Source organism: Melospiza georgiana, chromosome Z (genome assembly GCF_028018845.1).
Source record: "Melospiza georgiana isolate bMelGeo1 chromosome Z, bMelGeo1.pri, whole genome shotgun sequence".
Lineage (NCBI taxonomy): Eukaryota > Metazoa > Chordata > Aves > Passeriformes > Passerellidae > Melospiza > Melospiza georgiana.
This window is the reverse complement of record NC_080465.1, coordinates 45,543,212-45,559,576: the sequence shown is the minus strand read 5'-3', so window position 1 is coordinate 45,559,576 and position 16,365 is coordinate 45,543,212. Positions and strand designations below refer to the sequence as shown.

Genomic DNA, 16,365 nt, shown 5'->3' with positions numbered 1-16,365 from the left:
ACTCTTTTCCTAAAGTACAGTCTGTCAGTTTAGAGATAGAATAGTTCATCTCACTGGAATGTTTGCATGTCCTTCTTTCAAAAGGATTTACCTTGTGATTCCAAATATGGTAGTCCATAAGAAATTCAGTTTGAAATATCATTGAACCAACACTGAAGCCAAGAATTCACACATTGTTAGCATTTACCTTTACATTACTGACACTATTCACAGAAAAACACATGGGAAACGTAAAAAATTTATGTGTGCATACACACAACATTGTGCTAAAGACTAAGAGATTTGTATTGTCAGCATTAGCACCTTCTAAGAAAAATTAATTGTCAAAATAGAGGTAAGCCATAAAATGTAAAATGAATGCAATTCATCCTACAAATAGAGAAATCTGGTTTTATTTAACGTTTGTGCGATGATGGGTCCTACAGAACTAGCATAATTGATTTTCCATATAAGAGTATTCCCAGATCTGATTAGACGTTGGTACAACATTCTTTTAGGATTTCTATTTGGACACAAACAATCTTAACAGCATAAATTGCTACCCTTCTAGGATACAAGAACTTGGCAAAGGCAGTCCAAAACTACCATTGGGGCATAGGCAATGTACTGAGCACATGGCTTATTTTAGGCAACTTTGCAGTTGGCTTTTTCTGCCAACTTCGTGTGTAACTCTTTGTCTTAAACTAGTCAGCAAAGGATTTTTGGTTATGATCTACAGATGTCAGTGTCCTCACATAGTCTGGCTTCATTTTCATTCCTTTCTCTTTGTTTTCACCAGAACAAGATTTATGTGGTGGTATCAGCTGTCAAAACAGACCCTTAGGCTAAGACGCTGCAGTATAGCTTAAAATCAGTGTTAAGGAGACTGTCCAGGAGCAAAGCAGTCCAGATCAGGAAAGGGTAAAAGAACCTTGACACCACCTTTTTGTCTTTCCTCCTTCATATGAAATGTTCCTCCATGTCCCAAGTGTTCTTCAGAATTCACCAGCTCTCCCATGATAACCAAAGAAGATAAACACAAGCAAAAAGTTACAATATAATGGTTAAAAATAACTGGTTAAAATGGTTAAAAATAACTCTAAAACATTCCTAACCATGTCTAGAACACAGAATATAAAAAATAGGTTCTGGTGTTACCAAGGTTTTCTCTTGGTACTTGCATAATAATTCATCACTTTCATTTTACTGTTTGAGAAACAAAGAAACCAAATGCAGAGAAAATTTATTTGTATGGTGTATTTAGCCAGTGTATATTTGGGATTGTACTGAATAGAAGTTGTTTACTGAGTTTATCTTCAAATATGGTAGATACTTATGATGCATTTAGAAGTTATAGCAACACACTTCTAAAACTTAATTGCCACTGAATTATGACAGTTTTGTGTTAATTTCACCAGTATAAATTCATCCAGATGTCAACCACATAAATTCAGAAAATGCTACAGTAAGATATTTTGGCAAATTTAAATTATGGGATACTTAAAATAAACTTCAATATGTACTTGTTAGAGAAAAAATTAATTATTGCCTCTTTGTGTCTTTCAGGTGGTTATTACTTCCACTAATTATTATTTAATATTTGTATTGCAATCACGCCCAGCAGTTCCACTTTAAATCAATTTGAAATCCACCATTCAAGTCTCTACCTGAGCATTTAATAAACAGAAGTGCTTACCCCAGAGGCCTTTCAATCTATTTCCTGGAAAAGTGGAAACATGCAATCATAATGAACAAGAGCAGTAAGAATAGGGAAAAGCAGCAATTAAACCCTGTCACTCAGAATAAACTATGTAGTAATTGTCCAGACCACTTAACTCCTGAAAGACAAACACACAGGTGACTGTTTCACCAAATGTTCTTTTGATTTAGGTGCATATTGTTGCAGTATTTACTAGTGTTCCTGTTCAAATATGAAAATAGAAATTAAAATGAGAGGAGTTTTGGCTTGATGTCCAGCATTAAAATGTGTATAAAGGATTTGTTTAAATGTTCAGTGGGATCAGATGCATAGTCTTACTTGAAAGACTCATTATGTAACTCTGTATTTTGTCCTTTGTGCACCTAATCTGTAATTATTTGGTAACTGGGATACCATCTCTGGGAATTAATATTGCTGGGGACTCTGTTGGAGCTGTAATCTAAATACTGTCTTGATATTTATAGCACATTTAGATCCCTAGGATAACTCCTCGTATTTTCTTAATTTGTACAGATAGTTATATCTTGTCTGTGCACAATGTCTTCAGTAATTATGCTCCAACTAGCTGTAGTTTCAGCAGACTTTGGATAGGCTTTTACTGTGATAGCTAAAATTGTAACTGAAACAGCATCTTACATTGCAACTAATGTTAACAACTATGGGAGATTCACCATCTGAGCAACAGTTGCTATAATATATATACTATATACTACTTCTCACACCCATCTATTACTTTGCTGCATTAATAAATGCATTGGGAAATTTGCAGTATACATTTCCAAAAAATATTTTCACATTAAAAAGTTGTGATAATTCACATAGGAAAGTGCCATGAAGATTTGATGATGGAGGGCATCAGTTGTAGAGAGCTAATCACATTAATTATGATATGTTATGTGGTTTATGACACGAATGATCAATCATTTGCAAGAGATTAAAAAAAAAATTAGTAATTTTATTATAGACACAGTGTAGGGCAACGATGCAGGGCACTCTTGTGAGAAATTCTAAAGCTGTTGTCAGTGGGGGTAAAGTTCTCTTGCTTGGCCTTAGTCCAAAGCTGACTCACTTGAAGAAAATGGCTTTTCTGAACAAGAAGAAATAGAAGCGTTTTAATGTTTTGGGCAATATCTATATATACACATACAATTCTCTTTTTTATAAACTCTGATGGCTACATTTGATGTCGTTTAATTATTTAAAAATTAGGCAGAGATGTAGTCCCCAAAGTAGGGCTGAATGCTCTGCGAAGACAGAGAAAAGTAAGTAAAGAAACAGTAAGTGAATGTTATTATCTTAGTAGAAACACATGCTTCTTTTTTGTATCTGGATACAAGCTGGATATTTGAACATACAATTCCCATATACAGGCAAGGGGTTTAAAATTAATAACACTATTGTTAAACACAGTGGACTTTTATAAAAATTTGATCATCTCTATGTTTTGTTGAGAAAGATTAAACCCTTCATGCAAAACCCTATAAGAAAATAGATAAAGCAAGTAATGATCCTCAATAGGAAGTATCAATGTGAGTTACTGTCAAGGACTGGTAGGGGTTTCAAGGACTTTTTCCATCTAGTTGTACATTAAAATCAGGGACAGGTCAATAGTAACATGACACCATTTTACCTTACTGTTCAATGGCACTTCTTAGCATTTTGCCAATTTCTCAGTAAACAGATTATCATCATAAAACACTGTTCCATCTTAGTTGGTGGCAGTCCCAGTAAAGTAGCCAGGGATTAAATTAGCATGAAAGCAAAACTACCTCTGTCCTTAGATATGGTCTCTGCTGAGCACAATTAAGGAGCATAAGGTGAGCAGCATGTACAATTCCACCCTGCTGTCAGCTTCATGTGCTGTGTTATGGCTGAGCAGAACTCCAGGCTCCAGGACTGTTAAAATGGCATATTGCGTACACAACAGGTTATCAAATACCCATTTCAAACAATCCAGGAAATTAAACAGAAATCCACTGTTTCTGTTTGGATCACAACTGTACTACTGCAATCCAAACCCAACTGATACCAAAGCCGTGTGACCTATGCACTGCCGGTTTTTCAAGCATGTATTTGTACATGACTCTGTCAGTCAACACGCATTTTCAGTACCATTGTATTGTACTGACAGTGTTGAAATACTTGGAAGGGAAAGTACAGCAGTGTTCCAGGGTTTACGTGAAACATTGTGACAATATGTGCGGCAGTATTTTAATGGTTGTTGTTTGCATCCAAGTTTAACGTAGCACACCCAAACACCAAAGCGTGGGTGGAGGCTGTCAGTTTTTCCCTTGGGTGTGCTCGTTCCCTCAGACCCTTGGTAGCTCCGAGTCAGGCAGCACAAGGTGCGGGAGCAGGGGTGGGATGGCCACGAAGGCGCAAAGGCAGCGCCTGACGGCGTGAGCCGGCGCCTCGGCGCTTTCCACAGAGGGTGCGCAACCATTAAATAACGAAGCTGAGCTGTTAACTTCTGTCATTCAGGACTGAATTTGCCCGTACCTTGCCTGCAGAAGACAAACTAGGACAGGCCCCACGCCGGGCAGCAGCGGGAGGAGCCATTCCGTGGCGGCGAGACACAGCCCCCGCCCGGCGCCGCTCCCGCCTCCCGCCGGCCCGCGCCCGCCACAGCCCCGCGCTGGCGCCCCCCGCCCCGCCTCGCCCTGCCCCTGCACAGCCCGCCCCTGCCGGGCCCCATTGGCCGCCTCGCCCGTCCCTCACGGCTTTCCCCCAGCTCGGCCCCCCGCCCGGCGCTGTCCGCCCGTCCCTCCTCCCACCCGGCACAGCCAGTGTGGGCGCGCCCGCCGCGCCTGCCTGCTCCTGCCGCTGCTGCTCCCGCTCCCGCCCGCCTGCCTCCGCCTCCGCGAGGTCTCGGCCCGGGCTCTGCTCCCGCTCCGCCCCCCGTGCCGCTGCAGTGCCTCCCCCGTCTGGCCAGCGGTGCGCGGCGCCAGCAGCAGCAGGGGCGCGGCGGCTTCGCCCGCGGCCACCTCCCCTTCCCCCCGCCGCGTGTTTGCCCGCGACGTTCATTCCCCCTTCCCACAGCTCCGCCGCCTCCCCCGGCCCCCCGCTGCCGAGGCCGGGGAGGGGGGCGGGAGGCTGAAGCCGCGGGAGAAGGGGGAAGTGTGCGAGAGGAGGCGGGGAGCGAGGGCGGCGGCGGCGGCGGGCAGGTGAGGCAGGCGGCCATCCCGCTTCCCTTCAGCCCTCGGCGGTGGCGGCCGCGCTCGGGCGGCGCGACCCCGGTTGCGCAGCCGGGGGGCATCGGCGGTGCCCATCGCGCCGGGGGGGCGGGCAGGCGGGCGAGGGGCGGCGGCGGGCGGGCCCAGGCCAGGCCGGGCCGCGCTGGGTGTCGGGGGGCGCTGCGGTGCTGCCGCCGGGCGGGGCCGGCGCGACGTGGGGCCGGCCGCGGGGCAGAGCTCGGCGGGGGCCGGGAGGAGCCCGGCTGCTCTGGTGCCCTCTCCCCGTGCACACGAACTCCCTCGTCCTCGGCTGAAGCTGCTAACATTCCTTCTCCTCCTCTCCCCGTTCTCTGGCCTCTCCCTCCCTGAAGAAGAAAACTCGATTGGATTTAACTTGGGGTCGGAAGAAACTCCTGCCTGCTGGATCTGGTTTAGACGCCCCGACAGCTAAGGTAAATAGGGAAGGCTTGGGATCAGCAGCAGCAAAAACAACAGAAAAATCCTTCCTCTGGGAAGGGGGTGGAGAAAAAGCAAGGAGTTCAGGCTTCGTTTTATATCCTGTTTTTGGCCTTTATATTTTGTCTCTGTTTTCCGCCTTGGCCTGCACAGTTTAACTGCTCATTGTATTTCTCCCCGTCTCCCCTGTGAACCGAGGCGCTGGTTTCATGGAGGCAGGGAAAGAGTCTGTGAGACCGAAAGTTTTTAATCTCATCGGACACAGAAGTTTCTTTGTTCGGTCCGAGAAGGCACTGAGCTGAAGCTGCTCGACTGCGTAACTGCTTCTTCAGCTCCCTCCCTTCCAAAACGTTTGGTAACCCTGCAAGTACAATTAACTTATCGAGAAATTAGAAAGTCATAAAGGAGGTAATATATCATAAAGGAGGTAATATATTTTATTTAATCGCAAGTTCTTGAGGCTTCGTGCTTATGTCTGCCTTGTTTTCTGGAATATCAGTTAGTGTCTGGCCGGACTTCTTCAGGATTGCTCTTAAGTTTCTTTATAAAAATAAGTCCTCCTGGTCATCTGTAAATGTCGCAGTTTTTCCACCTTCGATTGCTGCAGTCACCCGTCTTCTTCCCCTTTACCCTCTCTGTTCTCAAAGCGACGAAGTGGACTGCTTGTTTTTCAGCTTGTATAGCAGAAGTCTGTCCTGCATTTTGATCCTGGCAAAGTTCATCTTAAGAACCTTCATTTAAAACAAAATACAGAGCAAAACCAAAGCAGATAGGTAGTTATTTGACTTTTTAAAGTGCATGCAATTGAAGCTGTTAATGTAGCCTTGTTTGGTTTTGGTGACCTCTTTCCCCTTTCTAATTTTTGGAAGAACTCCTTTTCGAAGCTGCTGAAGGGCAAATTAAATGCGAAGTTTTAGCGTAGGATTTTGTACCTCTAGCGCTTGTTACACCAACTAACTAGATGGAAGTTTACTTCTCATGCATCAAAGAGACAATTATAGGTTAGTTCTTTTGTGAAGGCAAGGAGTTTCTCATGTTGTGAATGTTTAGAACGAGGTAGAAACCATAGCTCTGGAATGTTTGTTCCTGTTTGTGAAACTCACAAGCAACATGTTGGTCGTATAGGATGTGTATGCTTCAGTCTTGCCAATGTGTGACATGTATAGGTATTTGGGAGTCTTGGACAAAGTAATTTCTGTGCAAAATGTTTAACACTCCTACGTAGGTAGATCTTTAACATCGTGGAGTAATTTAGTGATTTAAGACAAAATAATCCAACTCGATCTGTTTGATATACTGTAAGGAAAAATGTTAACATATAAATGCCTAAAGCAGGTTCAGTGGCTGATAACAAATAAATTGCAATTCATAGACTTACCTTTCCAGGCAGCAGTAAGGGTTATTCTTAGGCATCAGAAAGATCTGGACAAAATAAATGGCAGTGAACTTTGCTTTCCTTATGTGGCTGATGCTTGGCAGAAAGTCTGAATAGAGTAATCCTTATACAAAGAACCATCCCTTTCCAGAGCAGTGTTTCAGTCCCAATAATGACTTGAGATTCTTGAGGGGAGGGTGAGGAGTTGTAGCCGTGCATGACAAATTTAGTTGTAAACCAGTATGTTCATAATCAAGGCAATTTTGTTTCTTTTCAGGCCTTTTGTGTCTCTCATGATGCACTTGATATTTTTCAATGCCATGTAGAAGAATAGTTCCTTGTAGTGGAGGCACAACTTTTTACGCTAGTGTTTTGTCACCATGGTAGCTATGGATAGGGCCCTTTTTTAATGATGAAAGTGTAATTCAGTACTGCTTACAGCTCATGGTTATATCATTGAATGCCATTATGTCATTAACATAGTTTGGGAGTAACATGAAGGGATGTGTTTTTTCTTCAGATCAACAGTCACAACTAAAAATCAGTCTGACATAGGTATTTTTATTATGAACAAAATTATTTAACATTACACATGGTAGCTCACGTGCTTGAAACAGCACTTTTATAGCTGTGTGTTGATGGCTTGGGGAAACGTTCTTTTTACCTGACTGGTTCTTATTCATGAATTAAATTAAGCTTGAGTAAACATCGCTAATTTTAAGAAGGTATGCTTGCAATCAAAGAGGGAGAAGTTGCAGTATATAGCATACTATGGAATGTGATTATCATTAAGATGATTATTATATTAGTAAAATATGAATATATCTGTCTTATGCATAAGCTGCATAGTAGACAATGCTTAGTGTAAACACAAAGCTCTGTAGGGTATCAATTTGCCCGTCATGTTCATATAGAATGGATAAAGGGTCTCTGTGGAGAAAATACTAAGGATAGTTTCTTAGTGTATTGAGTTGGTGGTCTCAGAAAACTGTTATGATTTGTTCTCGGTGGAATTTGTTGAGAGTCTTTAGTCCCAGTCATTAAGAGCCATGCTTGGAAGATCAAAGCTAAGGAAAGGCTTGCACATGTGTAACATGCATTATACCTCACATGTTAGCAGTAGGTCCTAGAAATAGAAGGGGATGGGAGTAGATTCGTCAGCTGGGCTTTCCGGTAGGGCTGTAATGAATCACTGTCTGTCTGCTCTGCGTTCTTGTTTTCTTTTTGTCCTTCCTGCTCCTAAGCAAAAAGGAAAACCCTTTTGGGAAAATGTTATGTAAAGATCAAATAGTTGGTATGTCATACCTTCCGCAGATTCTCCCTATAGAATAACCTGATCTACTGAAGAAGTGCCTGACATTTAATCCACGTAGAGGAATTAGAAGTCTAACCTTTTCCAAATGAGTTACTAGTGAAGTTGGCGGAAGAGTTACTCATACGGACATCAGAATAGTAGACAGTATTCCTATGTGAGCATGCAAATGTTTGTGGTGACATTTGAAATAGAATAGTTAAGAAGATTATCTAGAAAATGAAGATTTCTAAACATTGCTCTTTTACCTTGTCAGTTTTTGAGTAAGTTCAACAATTTGTCAAAAGACACTTTTCGTATCAGAATGAAAACATTTGAAGATAGTTTGAGTAGTAAATAGTCTGTATTTAACCATTGGTAGTGGGACTTTTTAAACGATTTTTTTAGCTGTGGAAAGGTTACTTCACTGAAATACAGCTTTCACATTAAACTAAAAATACAGTGTTTGGATGTTGAGTTAAATCTTAGAAATGTAAGGTTTCAAAATAAGGATGCTGATTAGGAGAGATTTATTGTATCTCCTATCTAATTAAAATGGAAAGAATTGTTATGCTGGAATCAATAGATTTTTTCTTTTATAGTAATCTCAGGATAATTAGGCTTTTTCTGCAGGCTTGCCTTCATTGTTGCCAGATGAAAAATTGTTTGCACCTGGTGGGCTAATGCAATGCTTATTCTTCAAAAACCACTGGCCTATGGAACTGCACAACACATATTTTTTAGGAAGAACTGGAAAGCAACCAACCCAGTTGTGCCAACTTTTACCAATTCTCAAGCAGTCAGCTATGACTTTGGCATTGCTGACCACCAGGGACCACCAAAGAGACTCCCAGGACAGAAAGACACATGTGGAAAGGGGAGAGAAAATATGTTAATGATTTTGGGGAAATGGTTATCATATGTATGTTTATTCCAGGAAATCAATGAATATGTATGTAAAATATAGTATATAAGCAGGAGGTTTTTCTCAGCATGCATGGTATTTTGGAGGAGATATCCTCTTGTGCATCCAGCCACATAAAGAATGCCTGCTTCTTAATACTGCCTTGGTGGTAAGGAGTTCCTTATTTTTACTGATTTTTGGTAATAGTTTTGATGACCCAGATGGAACCTAGTCTTGAATTTCAGTGGATACAAAGGAACATCATCATCATCAAAGTCAGCTTTTTTTAAGATACTTGTTTCTCTGATGCTTGAATTTCAGTACAAGTGTTTGAGTTATTACTCTTTGTACTTTCTGTATAGGGGATTCAGAAGCATGATATTTCAACACTGGGCTGCAATTCCACCTTCAAAAATACATTGTAACTTCTCATAATTGAGAAATAAAACTGAACAAACCTCTTCTTTGGTCTAAATGAAATCAAACTGAAGTGTACTTATATTGGAGAACACCAGCATTGCTGCTGTCCTGCCTAGGGTAAAAAGTTAAAGTTAAAAGTTTAAAAGTGCAAGTTTAAGTTAAAAAGTAGATTACCTTTTTTTCCTGTTCTTGGAAGGAATTTGTAGATACTTGACACTAAGTGATCACGTAGGAACAAACAGTGATGATTAAGCACAGTCTGAGGGCAATCTGAACAATCTTGGCTGCTGTGGAGATCCTGGCAGTTGTAATAATGTTATAAGGTAACTGAGCCTCATAAGCTGAATTTTATTAGATAAGATGGTTTGTATAGGTTGGAATGCAATTGTCTTGCTGTGAACTTGTAATGCTCAAGGGCTACTTCTTGTGTCAGTTTTCTGCAGCCAGCTTTAGAAATGAAAAAAAGCTCAGAGATGGTTTGAAGTATTAGTAAAAGTCACAAATACTTGAAGTGAAACATTTATAATTTAGGTATTAATTTGGAGTGGGTGATATTTTCCTGCAAAGTGGCCAGGGTTCTATTCTCCTTGCTCCAATCCCAATAAATAAATAAATTGAAAATATTTGCAGTTCTGGTGTTGCATTAAAGATAGATGCAGAAGGACAGTATTGTTTGTTTGAAGTAATGTGCTTTGAGTTTTACTGCTGTATTTAGAGTCTTCTCACCAGTTTTCAGCTTTCACTTGGCATGAGTAGTTCCTGTAGCAACTGCACAAGGGGTTCCATCTCCTTAGACAATTATGGAAGAGAAGTTTCATGTTCTTCCTTTGTCCCGTGATATGGGGTATGTGATTAGTACATTTGCAGAAATTATTTCTTCTGCATTCTTTGCCCTCCTTGTCGTTTTTCACTACATACCTTCTAAAACTTCCAAGTTTTAAGAAGCAGAGGAGAGGGCATAGGTGCTTTGAGCTATATCAGTGCACCTACAGAAACATCTGAAATACAGTGCCAGATGATTGAATGTCATTCACAGGCTTCGTTATCTAGAATGACTGCAGAAATCATTGTAAGTGTTTGAATGGTGGAAACTGTTTCCAGGCTTGTCTAGAAGACTTCTGATAGACTGCTAAGGTTTGAGAGCTGCTGCTTTTTCCCCATGTGGCTGTTGTCTTCCCGCCATTACTCTATCAGAGGGGAGAAGTAATAATTTAGAAGATCAATCGATTTGTCAATTACATCAAGTTTCTGCAGGTCTTTTGTCTTGCAGGTAACCCTGAAGATAACATGAATTTTTGTATTTGAAACTGGGTATCCGAGAACATTTATTATTGGGAATTATAGGGTTTTTTTGTCTGTGGGAAGATGTTGCTAAAAAATCTGCATGTGCTTATGTGCTCTCATGGTGCAATGAAACAACAAAAAAAAAGCTTGGCTGCAGTGGTATTTACAAGACTGAGGCCTGTATTTTCAGTAAAATTAGACTGAAAAAGTGTGTCAGCATAGCAGTCTAAATCATTAGTGACTTAAATGTTTTGTAAATGCTTGCTTTCCCTGCTTTTGCTACTGAGTATGATAGATGTTTAATTTACTTAGGTTCCACTTTGGCCTTTGAGATGGTCTACTTGAAGGAGGATCAGTGAACGTGCAGACAGCAGATAATGTTCACTGGTCTCCTGTTGCTGGTATGTTAGCTTGCTGTGGCATGTTAGTCTGTGGTGGCCTGGAATGTGAGGTTGGTAGTTAGCTCCTTTTAGGAGAACATACTCATTTTGGGCTACTTCTGGTCACAAAATCATATGTGGCGCTAACCCTGGAGCTTTGTTGGTTATTTAATTTCTGAACTGCTCTATATTTTTAGGGGATTGGTAGTAAAATTCATCACTGAGGGGGAAAATTCAAAAGTTCACTTCTTCCTGGTTCATACCTATTCAGTCTTTTTACTATGTCTGCTTTGCTGTAGTAAGCTCATACAGGGTGATTTATTCTGAGTAATTAATGAGTTCTTTAAACATCTTGGAGGAGTTATAGGCCAAGGGAATTGAGTGTGCAATGCTGTAGAAAACAGTGTTTGGAACAAGCCTACAATTTTACTTAGGACTTCTGTCAGATCACTGTTGTTGGTTCACATATGGGTGTTGGGAAACTGTTAAAAACAAAGTAACAAATATTAAGGACACTAAGTTAGAAGAGACAAAAAAGGATGTAATTAAATTACTCTTTAACCATCTTCTCAGAATGTGACAAGGAGGGAGAATCGGTTGGAATTCAGAATTTCTCAATCCATCTGTCTCTGATCCTGATGGATAAGATGGGAAACATTGATATGAGGGGAAAAAAAATCTTCAGAGCTTTACTATTTTAGTATAATATTATTTCTCTATAGTGCATCTTACTTGTGTTTTTTAGGAGAGTTTTGTTTTCCTGAGCATGGGATTTCTGTGGCTATTAGACAATCCTGTTCTTCCAGTGATTTACTGTTGATTTATATGTTAAGGCTTTTGGTCTGGTACCAGGTATTTCATCTAACTAAATGAAAATTTAAGTAATAAAAGTACTAGAAAAGCAAGAAATACTTAAAATTGATTTTAATAGACTTGAGGTTAATTTACTCTTCCTTTTTATTTATCTAGTGAGTTTATCAATTTTTCAGGGAGCATTTATTTTGTTTTCCCTTACTGAAGCAAAGCAGAAAAAATGCTGAGGATCCTGGCATTATTCTGTGGTTTTGCAGTGCTGTTCTTACGAGAAGACAGTGAAGCAGGCAAAAATTTCTGTGGGATTTTTCTGTGGGAAGTTGTGGGATCTGTTGGAGATGTATTGTCAACATATCAAATATCCTGTAGTCTTTCATGATATCAGTTACTGAATTGGTTTTGCAGCAGCGGGTGGTGGTGTGTCAAGGGAAAGATTATGGCATTGTCAATGGAGCAGGTTAGAGCAAAGTGTTACAGAGTGGGAGAGAAATGTGTTGTTAATCATTATTTTTCTTACTTTGCTTCTCCTGTTACATAAACTAACCAGTGAAGAACCAACAGATTGTTCCTTACCCTTTTACAAAAACTCTCTTGTCTGTGGAGCGAATCCCTGCCTATTTCCACTGAATTTAAATATGTGTTTGCTCAGTTTAGATTTGTAGCTCACACATCCTTCCACAGATGTTAAATTTCCAGATTTTAAATTTCAGCTTCAGAGCATGAGATATTTGCTGAGGACTAACTTTCCCTCAAAATCAGAATGTTACTCATTTTCGTCAGTTTTGTATTCATTTGGTTTTAATCTTTGAGAAGTCTGAAGGACGCATTGGACAGTTCAAATTAATTGAAGTCACAGCTATGAAATTCTCTGAAATTTCTGCATTGTACTCTTTAGTCACTTTTTCCCTGGGTGAAAAAAGCCCTGGGTGTCAGAAGTTAAGTAACACTGTAAGTTGGGTTATTATTAAATCAACTTTGAATTCAGTTTTGAGGCTATAATTAGCATTTTGATGAGAAAGGAGGCTCTTTTTATATATCTTAAATCTCTTGTGAGGTGAAAGGCTTGTTTTTGACTTCCAATAGTGAATTTATTATCCATATTGAAAACAACACTTTTAAGAAAAAGTGTACTTTTATATATTAATTGTCTAAATTCTAAGTTATTAGTAAAAGTTTTATTGTAGGCACTCTTGTTCTTCTCTATCTAAAGAGGCCAAAATACTTTGAAGGCTGTTCAAGAATAGCCTGCTACTTTTTTTTTTGTTTCAGTTGCTTATGTGATCTGCAAAATGTCTGATAGAGTAAAATAAAAATAACATAACAGCTCTCTTTTCTTTAATCATCATCCATTCACCTGGAGGAACACAACACTAACTAAAGAAAAAAAAATAGTACAAAAATGCTGACTTAAATGTTTCATCACTGTGTTGGGAGTGAAGCAAGATTATGAATTGGCAAAAATCAAACATGCACTGTGAGAGAAAAGCTGAGTAAATAGAGGACAAGAGTAATGGTGCTTACCCACATGGAAGATGTGAAGAGTGTTGTAGTTAGAAAGAACTCCAGCCAATGCAGACAGGAGTAGTTCTTCTGCATCACTGCAGAAGACAGTGACAACAGAGTGGCCTGTGTTGGGATCTATGTATCAGTTAAAATTAATGTAAAGAAAAACAGCAGACAGAGGTAAGTACCTTCAGGGGTTCCCTTGTATGTCCAGGACAGTAAGTTGTAAAACTGCCGAGTGTAATATTGACATAATATGTAGCATAATTATTGTATAAACTAGAGGGACAAGATGCTTAGAGTCTGGAAAATACAACTTTTTTCTGTTTTGGTTTTTGAACCTTTGCTTTTTTTAAAATAGTGGCTACTTCTTATTCTAGCCACTCCTTATTTTAGTGAAAAAGGTGTGATAAAGTAAAACTGTTTTTAAAGCTGCATTATGAATAAAGACTTCTGCTTTTACTACCATTTTATACTAAACATGTAAGAACAAAAACCAAACTGGCTTGATGAAGTGGATAACACTTAGAAGACAGACAGAAGTGTTCTTTAAAGGAGGAGGAATTATAAAGTAAAATCGAAGTCCAGTTCTATATACAATTTCTCTTCAAATAGTAACTTGCATTAGTGCACTGTATAGTCTTATAGATGTTGGGTTGCATTTTTATTTGTAGTTTTTGGTATGATTTTTTTTTTTAAATCTGCCAAATTAAAAATGGGAAATGAATATACGTACTCCCATGTACTTCCTTTGAACTCTGATCTATGAATGTGTTTCCATCTATCTTCCCTTTACCATAGATTGAATTATGTAACATGTCGGGATTTGTTTTTCTGAGCAGTTACTAGCTAGAGGGTTTTGAGTGTGGTTCTTCCTTCCCCTCCTGTGTACCCAACATCTGCTTACTTTGTATCTCAAGTGTTCTGCGCCTGCTGTGCTATTCTGACCTCTGTTGTTTGATCCTTCCTAGCTTTTGGTAGGAATTCTGGGAATTACATTTTTGAGGGAGAGTGCATGTAAAGCAGGGCATCAGGGACTGGATTTTTTTTTATGTGTAGACTCTACAATTTAGTAAGCATTTAAATAATCAGTAACCTTCTGATAAGAAATAGTATCTTTTTAAAATTTATTTTTCCCTTTTTGGTTTCTGTGCTGACATGTTTTATGTTGCAGATCACCTGAATGTATCTGCAGGCAATTATGTGCGGAGTCTGATTAATAGATGAGAACTTTTCTTTTATATTGAAATACTGCATATTTACAGCAGTGCAGCTTGCTTGTCAAAAACCTTTGGTGTCTGCTGCAGATGGCTGCATAGTCTTAAGGAGTGGCTTCCTGGCTGCATTGTACATGAAGTGCCAAACATTGAGAGCAGTTTTGTTCTGGAATGCCAAAATACATTAAATCCATTCAGGAAGCAGCATATGTCAAACGAATAAAAATACCATAGTCATGTGAAACAGAATGTGGTAATTAGGTTTTTCAAACCTATTTTATATCATGAGTTAAGAGCTTAAAAAGAGCTTTTTGTATCGGGGATGGTATTAACTACCAATTGCTGACTTACACTGTTAGCATTTTCACTACTGTTTGTTTTCCCCATCCCCCTTTTTTTCTGTGTTTTGCATATGCCATAGCTGGAATTTGAAACCAGGAGTCTATCAATAAGAGTGAAGGAATAGGAAAACAATAATTATATTTTCCTCCTGTATATCTAGGTCTGTGCACTGTATGCAGGTTTTTGGTGGGTGATTTGTTTTTTGGGTTCATTTGAGGTTTTGGTTTTATTTTTTGGGGGTTTTTGTTTGTTTGGTTAGTTGGTTTTTCTAAGGCTAGTGGTGTATGTGTTCTTTACAGCACTGAGAGAAGTATGTAATTGCTTGATAATGCAGGCAGAAAACCATGGTTGATAAAAATAACCAGTGAAGGATTTTGCTGCTGTTCAGTGTCTTAATTCTAACAAGTTCTCAAGACAAGGAGTAAGAACATTTACAACTAATAGCTCCAAATATTGCAGGGTTTTATTATTATAAAGACACAAGCCCAAGGCCAAGCATTTTGTTGCTTTTTATTCTGTGTTGGCAAAGTAGGTGGGATTTCATTTTTATTTCTCCTAGTTAGAAGGCAAAAGTATTAAAAAGTGCATAGACAGAAAAATACATGTATATCAAAAAGGTGTAATTTCATGTGATTGGTTTCTAGCTAGTACATTGCACAATTTTTACAGATCTGAAATAATTTAAAAGCCTCTTTAGGTCAGAGGAATGAAGTATGTATATTTTTAAAGTAATGTTGCTTGTTCTTTCTGAATGTCATTTTCCCCCTGTTTTTTGTTCAATCCCTATGATTAGAAATGGAGTTAAAAATTAACTTCAGTAAATTAACTTACATAACATCCTAATTGCTGTTCAGTCTTGTGTAAGAAATGAGAGGTCCTTGAAAGAGAAGAGAGGGCAAATATTTTACTTCCATAGCTGTGGAAGGCACAGATTTATTTGAAACAAGCATTTAATAATAAAGTAGCTTAATATGAAGCAGTGTTTGTAGCAGAGGCCATAACTGCTGTTGGGCTGGAAGCATGATACATTCATGTCTCTTGAGTTGAAAAAGGAGGTGCTGCTGTGTTTGTTTTCTGGTTTAAATTCTAGTCTCTGAGATTTTTAGCTGTCCAGTGGTAGTGGTGCCACTATTTAAAGATTTGCTTGTATACTGAGAGATGAGACAAATTCTGGAGTTGCCTGTTTGTATCTTGGTTCAAGCCAGCTGGGTTTATTGCTTGGTTCAAGCCAGCTGGGTTATTGTTTGCTTTTGCATTTATTCTGGCAGTCTAGCTGCCTTCCCTGATTGTGATGTGTGTTAGTCTGATTGGTCTCAGCCTTCTTTGGGATAGGTATGAGAAAGTTTATAGATGTGTTTTCAGGCACACATGGGCTTTCCTCCTCCTCAGCCTTTGTTCTTCTTTGAAGTTTGGTGCTTATCTTCATTCTAGTCACCAAATTTTGTGTTTCGTGAAGGAGTAGTGGTCCTGTTAGCGACAGAGAGGCCATACCTGTTCAAGCACAGTTA

At 39.5% G+C, this 16,365-nt stretch overlaps 1 protein-coding gene across 3 annotated transcripts in view; it reads left to right on the top strand.

The window, feature by feature from the left end:
* Positions 1-4,632: 4,632 nt before the first annotated feature.
* Positions 4,633-16,365, top strand: part of ERBIN (erbb2 interacting protein) — a 121,224-nt gene continuing 109,491 nt past the window's right edge. For 2 of the 3 annotated variants that reach the window (XM_058044647.1, XM_058044646.1), the window contains exon 1: positions 5,145-5,324. The gene's annotated coding sequence lies outside the window, so the exon portion shown is untranslated. Of the gene's footprint in view, positions 4,864-5,144; positions 5,325-16,365 lie in introns of those variants that run through there. The other variant, XM_058044648.1, reaches the window with a different exon arrangement.